The sequence below is a fragment of the Aquarana catesbeiana genome, linkage group LG02 (genome assembly GCF_042186555.1).
Source record: "Aquarana catesbeiana isolate 2022-GZ linkage group LG02, ASM4218655v1, whole genome shotgun sequence".
Taxonomy (NCBI): domain Eukaryota; kingdom Metazoa; phylum Chordata; class Amphibia; order Anura; family Ranidae; genus Aquarana; species Aquarana catesbeiana.
Window position 1 is genome coordinate 405513114 of NC_133325.1, and position 14665 is coordinate 405527778.

General features: G+C 42.3%; 1 pseudogene; it reads right to left on the bottom strand.

The window, feature by feature from the left end:
• Positions 1–1600: 1600 nt before the first annotated feature.
• Positions 1601–1716, bottom strand: LOC141130210 (5S ribosomal RNA; annotated as a pseudogene).
• Between the last annotated feature and the right edge of the window lie 12949 nt (positions 1717–14665).

Sequence of the window (14665 nt, forward strand, 5' to 3'; positions counted from 1 at the left end):
GACCTCTTTTAACCATAAGCTAGAAGGATTACTTGTCAAATCCATTTAAAATAATAGATTTTCATGCTGCCTGTCCTCTTTTAGGACCTTCAGGCAATACGAACAAAACATCCGTTTTCCGAATCTCAGCAGTCGTCTTTTAAGTAGACTGCTCTCACCACATCAAGAGAATGTAGTGATCTTTCTTCCACAGAACAGGGTTCTGGAAAAAATGAGGATAAAACAATATCCTGGTTTAGATAAAAACCTGATACTACCTTCGGTAAAAAGTTAGGATGAGGACGCCATACCACCTTATCCTTGTGAACAATAATATGGCTCTTTACAAGAAAAAGCAGCCAATTCTGATACCCTTCTTGCAGCAGATATGGTTACCAGAAAAAATAGTTTCCTTGTCAAAAAAGGACCAAGAGAATATGTTGTATCGGTCCAAAAAAAGGCTGTTTTGTAATGCCGCCAAAAACTAAATTCAAGTCCCAAAGGTTCAGGGGTGACCTAACCGGGGATTAAGCCGTGTTACGCCCTGAATAAAGTTACGAACCAAAGAAAGCAACACAAGTGGTCATTGAAATAATACCGATAAGGCCGAGACCTGTGCTTAGAAAGGACTCAAGGCCAGCTTTATTTCTCACCCCATCTGCAGAAAGTCATAGATTCTACCTTTGATCTATTTCCTGGGGTGCAACCCCTGGTTTCATACCAGGAGACATATGCTTCCCAGACTCCAAATATATAATATGGAGGCTGGCTCCCTTGCATTAACCAAGATAGAAACCACTGAATCTGACAGCCCACGTTTCTTCAGATTGTGGGTCTCAATAGCCAAACCGTTAAATCTAGCATTTGTAAAGTAGGATGGAATACCAGACCTTGCGAAAGAAGGTCTGGCCGTGGCGGTAGGATCCATGGGTCCCCTACTGTCATCTTTACGATCCCGGCATACAAAGATTTCCTGGGCCCCGCTTGAAGCCACAAGAATCAGACTTCCCTTCCTGCTTGATCCTGCGAAGAAGTCGTGGATGCAGGCAGAATAGGAGGGAATGCATAAATCAGTGAGAACCGATTCCACGGGAATAGCAAGGCATCTGTTCCGCGTGCTAGCGGATCCTTTGTTTTTGACACAAAGTTGTCGATATCTTTGTTGAACCTGGACGTAAACAGATCTAGGTCTTGGATCCCCGATCTTTGACATATTGACTGGAAGATAACGGGGTGAGGGAACCATTTTCCTGGGAACAACTGCTGGCGACTCAAGTAGTCCGCCTGCCAATTTTCTATTCATAGAATGCAGACCGTCGATAGCCAAACTACATTGTTTTCTGCCCAAGATAGGATATGATTCACCTTTCTCTGGGACGCACTTCTTGTGCCCCCTTGGTGATTAATATAGGCCATTGCTGTGGCATAGTCAGATTGAATCCTGGCAGGACAACGTAAACTGAACATTCAGGCCCTCAGAACCAACTGCTCTGCCTGAATTTCTTGAATTATAATGGGCAAGGTCATTTCTGATCTGGGCCACTTTGTGGTAACTGAAAGAAGGGTTTTCCCCTTTGCAGATTTTTGGATATTAACCATAAACTGAGGCTCCGGTGTACCAAGCCTACAGTACCTGGTATTTCCAGGTGGTCCATCCGGGTGCTAACCTGGCCCGACCCTGCTTAGCCTCCAAGATCAGACAAGATCGGGTGCTTTCAGGGTGATGTGGCCGTAGGCTTTGGAGTCAGACACATTGGGAATCTAGAGCTTGAACCCTTTGTTCTAAGCCGATAGGATAATGTTTTGCAGCAGTCTCGAATGAAACTGAGCATAAGGAACGGCCTCGAATGAAGCCACCATCTTTCCCAACAACCTCATGCAAAGTTGAATAGAAAAATTAATCTTGCTTCGACCACCTAATTCAGCTCCTTTTATGGCGCTGATCTTTGCCTGGGGCAAGAATACCCTTTTTTTGCGTGTACCTATGATCAGACCCAAGTATCTTAGCCCTTTTGATCATTTTAAAGAATATTTCTCCTAGGCTGAGAAACCAACCTAGATATTCCAGGTAGTTGAATGTGGTGACCATACTTTGGTCTAAGCGGGCTACCGACTGGACTATTAACAGATCGTCCAGGTAAACCATAATCGTTATACCTTGGGCCCTTTAATCTTGCTAGAAGAGGGGCCAGAACCTTTGTAAACACTCAAGGTGCAGTAGCTAGACGGGAAAGCAGAGCTACACACTGAAAATGAAGATTTTCCACCTTGAAAAGTAGATATTACTAGTGAGTGAGGAAATAGGCATATGGAGGTATGCATCTTTGACGTCGATTGACACCAGAAGTTCTCCTCCTTGTAGGATGGAGATAACTGATTGGATTGACTACATGCGAAAAAAGAGTGGTTATATTCAGGAATTGAATTTATATTTTTGAGATCCAGAATGTCCATTTGAATTTAACCAAACCCCAACCTCTGCTCTTACATGGGGCCACCATGATCACTTTTTGCCATAAGATGGTCCAATGCTTGAGAGAGACTTCTTTTTCTCTGGATCCTTAGGAGCGTTTGATCTGAGAAAATGAGGAGACCGTCTTGGAACTCCAGTTTGTACCTTGGAGCTATTGAGGAAGTCCCCCATTCGTCTTGACACTCTTCCTGCCAGATCCTTGAACTGCAGAAGAATTCGCCCTGTTGAGCGAGCGGGGGCGCCTTCTCATAAGGAGGCTTTAGTATCTTGTAGGTTTCCTCCCCCAAGACCTCTTTTGTCCCTGGGTTAACCCTGAGGATTACCTTTTGAACCTGATGGCGGAAACCAACGTAACTGCCTGGAGGCTGATACCCCTGGAACAGAAGGTGCGTTAAAAACAAAAATACATTTACTCCTTTTCTTAAATGGCAAAAGGGGTACTTTTTCCACTAGAATTTCTTTGGATGTATTATCCAAAACATCCCCAAATAGCTGTTTCACTGCAAAAGGAAGACTAGCCAGGAGCTTCTGCATGGTGCTTAGCGAAGGGCGCAAGGCCTGAAGGATAGAATCTCTCATAGCAACTATTGCAAACATAAAACGGCTAGATCCTGGGCCCGCTGAGCAAGATAACCTTGAACACCTGTTTAAACTGGTCTCTCAACGATTAAGCAATTATTGTCAGCGCAGGCTGAGACACTCAATCTGCCAGAGAAAAGTGTTTTTTTTTTTTTTTTTTTTTTAGGAAATAGGAATTCCAACTTTTTATCCATTGGATCCCTAAGCATTTGAGCATTGTCTGCCGGACAAGTCAAACTCTTGTTCACAAAGGATATAACAGCGTTAATTGCTGGTGTACCCTACTTAGTGAATTTTCTCCACCATACGATAAAGTGTGAAAACTTTAGGAGGGAAAATAATGCTTATCTGGGTGATCCCCTCAGATACAAAAAAGCTTTTCCAACATTGAATGGACAGGAAAAGGCATGCACAGCTTGAGGCTTTAGTGAACCCAAAACACTCAGTTAAGGGTACATAAATGTGGAGCGGACCATTCAGCAAGAAATTGCACCATCAATCTTAAGATTGAAACAGCTGATTCTCCCGCATTTGACACATCAGAAGAGGAGTCATCAGCCTCACCATGGTCCCCTGAGGGAATTGGTCTTCTCCCGCCCCTAGTTCCTCAGTTTGAGGGTCCTGGGCAATGGAAGAGAACCTGTCGCATTTTGACCCACACTGGGATGTGATTAAAGTCGCTAAACTTTATTTTTTTTTTTTTCTTAAAAACCCATCATGGCTGAGGAAAAATCTTTTTTAGTAAAATAAACATGGGCTGCAGTGTTGAAAACAGTTGCAAACATTTCATGACCCCGATGCTCACTCTAACCAGCCACCCTCTCTCAGGGGAGGATGCCATTTGTAGAAATGAGTAGGCTTTCCAGAGGAGACCCTTTTAGCTCTTTTTTTGGGGGTATTTCAACACCCCCCTTCTGACCTTGGCCCGATGCACAAAGCAGAGGTACTACCAGAAGAAATTATATCCACTGCTTGAGCAATAGTCCAGCTACTGCCGCTACTAATAATGCTCAGCCTGATGCAAATATTAAATGTGTCAAATAGGAAATGCCTGCATCACCAAAACCTCTTTCATGCTCTTATGTCTGACAATTTTGCAGCCAGCACAAATGGAGTAATTTATTTTTTTTTTTAAAACACACCAATGCCAAGCCCTCCCCCACCTCCCCCACCTCGCAACGCGCCCCCTCCTTTCTCTTTCAAAAAAGTTTTCCCGCGCAAGCACGAGCCTCCGATCGGCTTGTGAGTGAGGGAGGGATGGCGTGGAGGAGATCTGGAAGCCACCGCTGAGTAGGGGTGGTGAAAGAAAACGGCATTGCCGATCGTTTATACTCAGGAGGGGAAGAGTTCAGCCCAGGTGGAGGTGTCTGGAGGAAGCAAAACCCCCCAAACTTACTGGAGGTCTGCCTGCTAGCCAGAGGAAAAAAGTCTGCTGCTTCTGTGACACGACGTGATCTCTGAGCAAAGCACGAGAAGGTACGTGCTCCATACAGCCCCCAGTGGTGACACTTAGGCATGACAACATTTACTTTAAAGGAAACATTTCATAAGAAAATTTAAAAAATTCCTTAGAAAACTCCACTTAACTTTCCCGCCGCAGGGTTTTCTGTGGTAAAACAAACAGACCCAATCTTCACCCTTTACAGTGGGTTCCATTAACAAACCTTCAGGAACCGGGGACCCTCAATCCTGGACCTGTAATAGCACCCCGCCAGTAAAACCTTATGGCCTTAATACCTAAAGTACTGGATCCCGGGGTCCAGCTCTCTAAAAAGAGAAGCATTTACAAGCAAAACCTTGTTTCTTCGGTTACGAGGCCCGGGCACCATTTAATTTGGCCTAAAAGACACTTTGAATGGATCTGGCTGCATAGCTAGCCCCAACAAGGATTGCTCCAGTGGAGCTCAGCACAGCACAGCATCTTCACTTGTGACAACACCTTAGACACTGGTGAAAAAACCGAGATGCTCCCTGTATGGGAGAGGTTATATAGGGAGGCAACTTCCTGTTTAGGGTGTGCCAGTGTCCAGCACCTGAAGGTGGACTATAACCCACATAGTAATTAGTATAGCTCTGTGTCCCGTGATGTACGATTAAAGAGAATCTCTAATCTAGTTCCCAGTGCACTACATTGTGGCCTCATCATACACACTGGCTTCCCAGCTGTTGCTGAGCAAAAGAAAGGCAGCTTGCAGGGAAAATGTTTTTTTTTTTTGCTTTATAAATGCAATTATTGCTGCAGCAGATTCTAGACATGGTACAGATCTGCCACTTTACAGACAGACTAAGGGGACTCCGCATGCACTATATTGGAAGGGATTTTTCATTTTTATGCTTTAACTTTAAAAATCAAAAAAAAAAAAAAAAAAATCACTGCTCATTTAAAAATTACATTTTTCACAAACTTTTTTTTTTTTTTTTTTTATTGAAACATGTCCCCCAGGGCAGGACCCAGACCCTTATAACTAATGTATGCCCAATTACTTCCATATAAGCCTTTAAAATGGGCACTTTTGATTTTTGACGTTCGGGTCCCATTAAGATTAATGAGGTTCATTATTTGGGTCCAAACTTTTGTGGTGTTCGAAAGTTCTAACGCGAACCGAACAGGGGTCCGATCAGCCCATCCCTACTTACATGCCACTGTCAAGAGCATCAAAACAAAAAGGCGTGCAACGTTTTAGGGCACATTCACACCTGTCTGCATTAATGTGCTGGGTTAAGATAACAAATTTATTTTCTGTGGGCTACCAGTTCACAACAGAGGACAATAAAACATACCTCCAATATTTTTTCTGATGCATCTTTTCACGAATGGTAGTGCGTTACCATGTTTTGTGGTACACTGCAATGTATGTGCACTGTCATGGTGCTTGGGGGTGAAATTCAGAACAATGTTTGCTAAAATTCTTGGCGGATGAATATTTTTTTTTCAACACAACTGGATTTATACTTTAAAGGCTTTAGAGATATGGGATGCTATGGAGATTAATACGACGGAGGCTGGCTGGAGAGCTAAGTCGACAATGGCAGCTCCTATTTTTATAATTTGATAGGTTTCATTTAAGGACATTTTCTGCTCACAAGGAAATGCATACCCTTAACTCTGGTGTCTCTATGTAATAACATCTCATACCAAATCACAAGTAACAGGATAAAAATTATTTGCTCAGTAAAGTAAAAGTCCAACCCCTTATTGGAAATGAAACAAATTCTCTTAAAAGGTTTGAAACGGAGCTGATGGTTTTAACCATCTCTAAGAACTATAATGCTCCTCTTGATTCCATTACATTGAAAATTCAAATGAAGCATATTTATTAACAAAATGCATACACAGGGTTATATTTAGTAAAAACAATTAGGACGATCATGAGATACAAATAGATGAAGTAAAAATCTAAACTTTTAATGTAAAAAAAAAAATCAAATTTACCAAGCCTCCTTACTGATCATCTATGGAGATTTTTGTAGTACAGTGAGGGGAAAAAAAGTATTTAATCCCCTGCTGATTTTGTACATTTGCTCACTGACAAAAATGATCAGTCTATAATTTTAATGGTAGGTTTATTTTAACAGTGAGAGACAGAATAACTTAGGAGTTAAATTGAGGAAAAGGACCTCCAAGGTAGTATTCTCAGAAATACTACCAGTACCGCGAGCCACACCAGAAAGGCAGAGGGAGATTAGGTGGTTGAAGAGCTGGTGTAGAAAGAAGGGGTTTGGGTTCCTGGAGAACTGGGGCGACTTCTCAGTCGGTTATCAGCTCTATAGAAGGGACAGACTGCACATAAAATGAGGGTGCAGATCTGCTGGGAGTGAAGATGGCGGAAAAGTTAGAGGGGCTTTTAAATTAGGCGATGGGGGGGTCAAGAGGTAGAGATAGTCAGCTCGGTGCATATTTCAGAGGGTAGTATTGGCGGCATTAGTGGTAAGTTGACTAAAGCACCTAAACCCAAGGTAAGTATAGTAACAAGTCCTATTTGCAACCCCAGGGCACCCAATAAGGAGATATTATGCGACCGGTCTAAACTACGTGGCATGCTCACCAATGCCAGGAGTCTGGCGAACATGGGATTGGGAGAACTAGACCTACTGTTGTACGAAGAGTATTTTGTATTTTGTAGGAATTAGAGACTTGGTTCAACAGCTCTCGATTAGCTGGCAACCATTCAAGGGTATTCCCTAAATTGCAGGGGTAGAGAGGGTAAAAGAGGGGGATGGGTATACCTGTATATCAAAAATGACGTACAAGTGAATGTGAGAGATGACATCACTAAGGGAGGAGGTGGAAGCCTTATGGGTAGAGCTACAAAAGGGAGGAAATGAAGGGCAAATTAATACTGGGAGTATGCTATAGGCCCCCCAACCAGAGGGCGGAGGTGGACCTCCTATCACAATTTGGATTATCTAGCGGCAAGAGTGGGAAGTGTCATTATAATGGGGGATTTTAATTATCCAGACATAGACTAGGTGGAAGGAACCACACATTCATCTAAGGCTCGCCAGTTCCTAAATGTCTTGCAGGACAATTTCATGAGTCAGAGGGTAAACGCACCAACTAGAAAAAAAGCATTACTAGACCTACTGATTACCAACCATACAGACCTGATCATGGATGTGGAAATATGGGGCAATTTAGGAAACAACGATCACAGGTCAATTCATTTTAGTATAAATCACACAAATAGGAAACATAAAGGGGAATACAAAGACACTGAATTTCAAAAGAGCCAACTTCCCTAAACTACGATCCTTGCTAGAAGATAATTGGGATAAAATCTTAACTCCAACTTAAAAATGCATATAAAAGCAAAGGAGCAGGCCTTCAAAAGATACAAGGCTGAGGGATCATCATCAGCATTCCAACTTTACAAAGAATGCAACAAGAAAGGTAAGGGTAAAATCAGGGCGGCTAAGATAGAACACGAAAGACACATAGCGAAGGAGAGTAAAAAAAATCCCAAGAAATTCTTTAAGTACATAAATAGTAAGAAAGGGAGGCGAGATCATATTGGTCCCATAAAGAATGATGAAAGGAATCTGGTTACTAAGGATGGAGAGATGGCGAAGGTATTGAATTTTTTCTTCTCCTCGGTCTTCATGAGGGAATTGGAGGGCTTCAGTAACCAAAACTATGATGTTTATTATTATGACATGTCACAGGAAGCACCCTCATAGCTAACAGAGGACAGAATTAGAAACAGACTTGAAAAACTTAACATTAATAAGTCACCGGGACCAGATGGCTTGCACCTGAGGGTTCTTAAGGGACTCAGCCAAGTAATTGCCAGACCATTGTTCCTAATTTTTACAAACAGTCTACTGACTGAAATGGTACCGGCTGATTGGAGAAAAGCCAATGTAGCACCAATATTTTAAAAAGGACCAAGATACATCCCTGGAAATTACAGACCAGTTAGCCTAACATCAATTGTATGCAAGCTCTTGGAGGGGATGATAAGGGACTATATACAAGATTTTAGTAATGACAATGGTATCATTAGCAGTAATCAGCATGGATTCATGAAGAATCGTTCTTGCCAAACCAATCTATTAACCTTCTATGAGGAGGTGAGCTGCCATCTAGATAAAGGAAGGCCCGTAGGCGTGGTGTATCTGGATTTTGCAAAAGCATTTGATACAGTTCCCCATAAACGTTTACTGTACAAAGTAAGGTCCATTGGCATGGACCATAGGGTGAGTATATGGATTGAAAACTGGCTACAGGGGCGAATTCAGAGAGTAGTAATAAATGGGGAGTACTCGGAATGGTCTGGGGTGGAAAGTGGGGTCCCCCAGGGTTCTGTCCTGGGACCAATCCTATTTAATTTGTTCATAAACGATCTGGAGGATGGGATAAACAGCTCAATCTATGTATTTGTGGATGATACTAAGCTAAGCAGGGCAATAAACTTCTCCGCAGGATCTGGAAACCTTGCAAGAAGATCTGAAAAAAATGAATGGGGTGGGCAACTACATGGCAAATGAGGTTTAATGTAGAAAAATGTAGTAAAAATGTAAAATAATGCATTTGGGTGGCAAAAATATGAATGCAATCTACTCACTAGGGGGAGAACCTCTGGGGGAATCTAGGATGGAAAAGGACCTGGGGGGCCAAGTAGATGACAGGCTCAGCAATGGCATACAATGCAAGCTGCTGCAAGTAAAGCAAACAGAATATTGGCATGCATTAAAAAGTGGATTAACTCCAGAGAAAAAAAAACGATAAGTCTCCCACTCTACAAGACTCTGGTCTGGCCACACCTGGAGTATGCTGTCCAGTTCTGGGCACCAGTCCTCAGGAAGGATGTGCTATACCTGGAGAGAGTCCAGAGAAGGGCAACAAAACTAATAAAGGGACTGGAGGACCTTGGTTATGAGGAAAGGTTACGAGCACTGAACTTGTTCTCTCTGGAGAGGAGACGCTTGAGAGGGGATATTATTTCAATGTACAAATACCATACTGGTGACCCCACAATAGGAATAAAACTTTTCCACAAAAGGGAATTTAATAAGACACACGGCCATTCATTAAAATTAGAAGAAAAGTTTAAAATTAGAAAAGTGGTTTAACCTTAAACTGCGTAGAGGGTTCTTTACTGTAAGAACAGTTAGGATGTTTCTCTTCCACAGGCAGTGGTTTCAGTGGGGAGCATCGATAATTTCAAAAAACTATTAGATAAGCACCTGAACAACCACAACATACAGTGATATAAAATGTAATACTGACATAAAATCACACACAGGTTGAACTTGATGGACTTGTGTCTTTTTTCAACCTCGCCTACTTTGCAACTATGTAACAGCAAAAAAATCCAGATAAACACATTTAAAAAAGTTAGTAAAATAAGTATTTGACCCCTTTGCAAAAATCATGACTTAGCACTTTGTGGCAAAACCCTTGTTGGCAATCACAGAGGTCAGAAGTTTCTTGTAGTTGGCCACCAGGTATATACACATCTCAGGAGGGATTTTGTCCCACTCCTCTTTGCAGATCCTCTTCCATGTCATTAAAAGTGGATGTAAACCCTCACAGTGAAGTGAACAGCCTCAGATGATACACAGAGATGAGACAAATCTCCTTCACATAATTTTTACATGCATATCTGCTGTCTTCAGCTTGCTATATTCTTTATAATTCTTACAACAGTTTAGAATTTTTACTTTCTCATTCAGCAGTAGGAGTGTATTCTTGGCTTACACTGGGAGACAGCTGATTGGAGGAAAGGCACACACCCCCACTCCACATAGGCAGAACAAAGATACTTGCAGAGCTGTGCTGTGACAAGACAAGCTCTCCGCTAATCTATAGCAATCTCCCATGACACACATTTTCAGCTGGTTTTATCTCCCATCTTGGAGAACTCAGAAGTTATCATACTGATAACAGAGGAACGAACCAGCAGAAAGACACAGGACTTAGTGCTTTATAGAGCGATAAGAGAACACTATAGATATATGTGCCTAGGTCAAATTTCATGAATCGGGTTTACATCCACTTTAAGGTTTTGAGGCTGATGTTTGGTAACTTGAACCTTCAGCTCCCTCCACATATTTTCGATGGGATCAAGGTCTGGAGACTGGCTAGACCACTCCAGGACCTTAATGTGCTTCTTCTTGAGCTATACGTTTGTTGCCTTGGCCATGTGTTTTGGGTCATGGTGGAATACCCATCCACGACCCATTTTCAATGCCCTGGCTGAGGGAAGGAGGTTCTCACCCAAGATTTGATGGTACATGACCCTGTCCAACATCCCTTTGATGCAGTGAAGTTGTCCTGTCCCCTTAGCAGAAAAACGCCCCCAAATGATAATGTTTCCACCTCTATCTTTGAAGGTGGGGATGGTGTTCTTGAGGTCAAAGGAAGCATTCCTTCTCCAAACACAGTGAGTTAAGATAAATGCCAAAGAGCTAGGTTTTGGTCTCATCTGACCACAAAACTTTCACCCAGTTCTCCTCAAAATCATTCAGATGTTCATTAGCAAACTTCAGACGGGCCTGTACATGTGCTTTCTTGAGCAGGGGGACCTAGCGGGTGCTGCAGGATTTCAGTCTTTCACGGCGTAGGGTATTACAAATTGTTTTCTTGGTGACTATGGTCCCAGCTGCCTTGAGATCATTGACAAGATTCTCACGTGTAGTTCTGGGGTGATTCTTCACTGTTCCCAAGATCATTGAAACTCCCCGAGGTGAGATCTTGCATGGAGACCCAGACCGAGGGAGATTGACAGTTATTTTGTGTTTCTTCCATTTGCAAATAATCGCACCAACTGTTGTCACCCTCTCACCAAGCTGCTTGGCAATGGTCTTGTAGCCCATTCCAGCCTTGTGTAGCTTTACAATCTCATCCCTGACATCTTTGGACAGCTCTTTGGTCTCGGCCATTGTGGAGAGATTGGAATCTGATTGATTGCTTCTGTGGACAGGTGTCTTTTATACAGGGAACACCCTGAGATTAAGAGCACTCCCTTTAATAGAGTGCTCCTAATCTTAGCTTGTTACCTGTATAGAAGACACATGGGAGCCAGAAATCGTGCTGCTTGATTATGGGATCAAATACTTATTTCACTCATTAAAATGCAAAACTTTTTTTTAAATGCGTTTTTTGTGATATTTTTGTTGGTATTCTGTCTCACGGTTAAAAATAAACCTACCATTAAAATAATAGACTGATCATTTCTTTGGCAGTGGCCAAATGTACAAAATCAGCAGCGGATCATACTTTTTTTCCCTCACTGTATAGCTAGCAATAGTCAGATTCAACTTGACTTGTTCTTTAAAGAGGAGTTCCACCCAGGGGGGCCGTCAAAAAAAAAAAAAATTAAAAGTCAGCAGCTACAAATACTGCAGCTGCTGACTTTTAATTGGACACTTACCTGTCCCAGGGTCCAGCGATGCGGGGGGATCGAAGCCCCGCTCGTCCCCCCCTTCGCTCGTCGGTGCCAGCATTTCAACTGTGGGCGCCAGGCTGTGGCTTCACAGCCTGGCACCCACTGCGCATGCGCGAGCGGCGCCGCGCGCTGTGATTGGCCGCTCAATCACCTGGGACCTGTAATGGGTCCCAGATGATTGACAAGAGGGAGGGAGCAGAGCGGAGCCCTTCCTGTGCCTGGGGGGAAGTTATGTCACCAGCCCAGGCAGAGGAACAGGCAGACTACGAGGGACCACCTAGCAACAGGCATTTAGAGGTAAGTAAAAAAAAAAATCCAAATTTTTTTGGGGTTTTTTTTTTAAGAATTTTTCCCAGGTATTTTTGTTTTTTGGGTGGAACCCCACTTTAAAGTTGAACAAGTTTAAATGCAACCAAATATTAGCTAAACCTTACTGTTTAAATGATAAGTAAACTCAAGGACAAAATGCCATACATTGCAGCTTACAGGTCCTTTGATGTAGGGGCTTCATTATTTTTCAGGATAAATTCATTTTCTGCAAGTACAGAAAATACCTGTTGATCAGCCAGAAATCTTATGTCCTCGTAACTTTCTATGGATGAAACTGAAATCTCAAGAAATGTTAGTAGCTTTCTCAGCTATCTTATGTGAACGCCAAAAAAGAAACCTCTATGTAATTAAATGAGAAGAGGTGTCAGAGGCCTCATGCACACTGGGCATTTAGCCCTGGTGCATTGGACTCGTGGCTAAATGTCGTAGTACCATGCACCAGGGCTAAGCACCCAGTGTGCATGGGGCCCAAGTAATTGTAGTCCAAATTAGAAGAGCAGCCTGGGAGACAGCTGCTCCTCCAAAGACACAATGCAGTGAGTGAGCATTATCACCATTTGGGTTTTACTGCCGCCCCCCCCACCTACCTAAAGCCTATCATACAGCCAAGAGGGGGCTGCTCAAATGTTCAAAGTTTTTTCTCAGTACCCCTACAAAGTCTCACAAATTACATGTCAATGGTGCCAGTGAAGTCCACTTAATGCAGCTTCCTGTGATCGTAAGGAAACAATGCTGCACTGCTCCTTCATTCAGACCAGAGTTGCCACACTCATGTAGGCTGTGCCTGCATGCACTATAGTTGAATGAAATTTTTTTCCAGAGGCATGGCTGTCAGCATTGTCACTGCCGAGGTAGCTTGTAAATCAGCACCTGGGCACACCCAGTCCTGCCCCACTGCTTCCTGTATTGACAGCACATCTTCTGTTGCTAAAACCCTAATACCATGGCCTGCAGTGTCAGAGGGGGAGCATGCAAGTTGCAAATAAGGGAAAATTTGGCTGAAATTAGGGAAGGCAAAAGGAAGTTTTTGTTTTTTTTTCTATGAGGTTTGCGCATTACACAGTAAATGGAAACATGTTTAGACTATAATACAGAGGCTTTTAGTTGTACTTTAATAGGCAAACTCAATTACCTGCAGGAAGGCTCAAAGGCAGAAGGGGTACAGCAAGGCCTCACTTTAATAGAAGTCAAGATTTACAAATAACTTTAGCTGGCTAAATATCAACATCTACTGATTTTAAAATGTAAAAAAAAGGGGGCACTGTCTGGTTAAAGGTTTATATATGTCTGTACTACATCCCAAAATGACATTAGGGAAGGAATGAATAAGTAGGATGTGATTTTAAATGTGCCATTTAAGTCCACAAACAAGGGTAATATAAAAACAATAATGTTTCATTTGTACAAAAGGTTAAAAACCATAAACATGTAAACAAATTACATACATATGACAAGAAATTCGACCACAGCTTGCTAGATTATGTTTGATTCCAAACGCACTAATATCTTCTACATGTTTTACTTCTTCAATAAGTATTTAAGTGCGCACAACAATAATTAAATGAAGAAATGAACACAATTAGTACAAATACATACATAAATCAGTCTGTGAGACATATCAAGTTCACATCATGAAAACTTCCAAAGGTTGCCCCTATATGGAATCAAGGGCCAGAGATGGTGGGGGGGGGGGGGGACAAGTCAACCAAAAGCCCAAGGACACAGCCCCAATCCCCAACACATACCCACGCTTTGGGTCAAACATAGAAGGGGCACAAATGACAGGACAAAATTTAGTCTGGTCATAGGTAACATGGAAGTTCGATATAGCATATAGGCCAAGGCTCTCTCAAATAGATTACAGGACAGACTATAAATATACTTACTAAAATCAAATCGAAATCATCCAATGATCTGGGAATCCAAATTGGATTTATAAATCGTGTAAAGAATACAAAACAAAAAGGAATGGGGGATCTATGGCAAAGGTTCTATGTGTATAGCATTTAATTATTGAATAGTAGGCAAAAAAGTTCTATTTGTAAAGCATCCACCTAGTAAGTAGTGATCGAGTGTTGCTTCATTTATAATTTTTAATGGCATGCCGAGCAATTAAAAAGTTGCTTTCATAGTGAATACTTAAAACCTATACACAACGCCTCTATCCCTATAAGTTTTAAATATATTGCCATATATAGATCATCTCCACTCCTCTATTGGGATCCAAAACGCCACTATCTCCACATGGAGAAGCGTCCCAAGCTCCAGCTAAATGGCCGCCAGGTGTCTGGCTTTTATGCCCTATTCGCCCCGCAGCAAGTGACGCGATTGTTATGCTATATCTTACTTCAATATTACTTATGCCATAGACTCAATTTTGTCCTGTATCGACTGTGCCCCTTGATTGACCCAA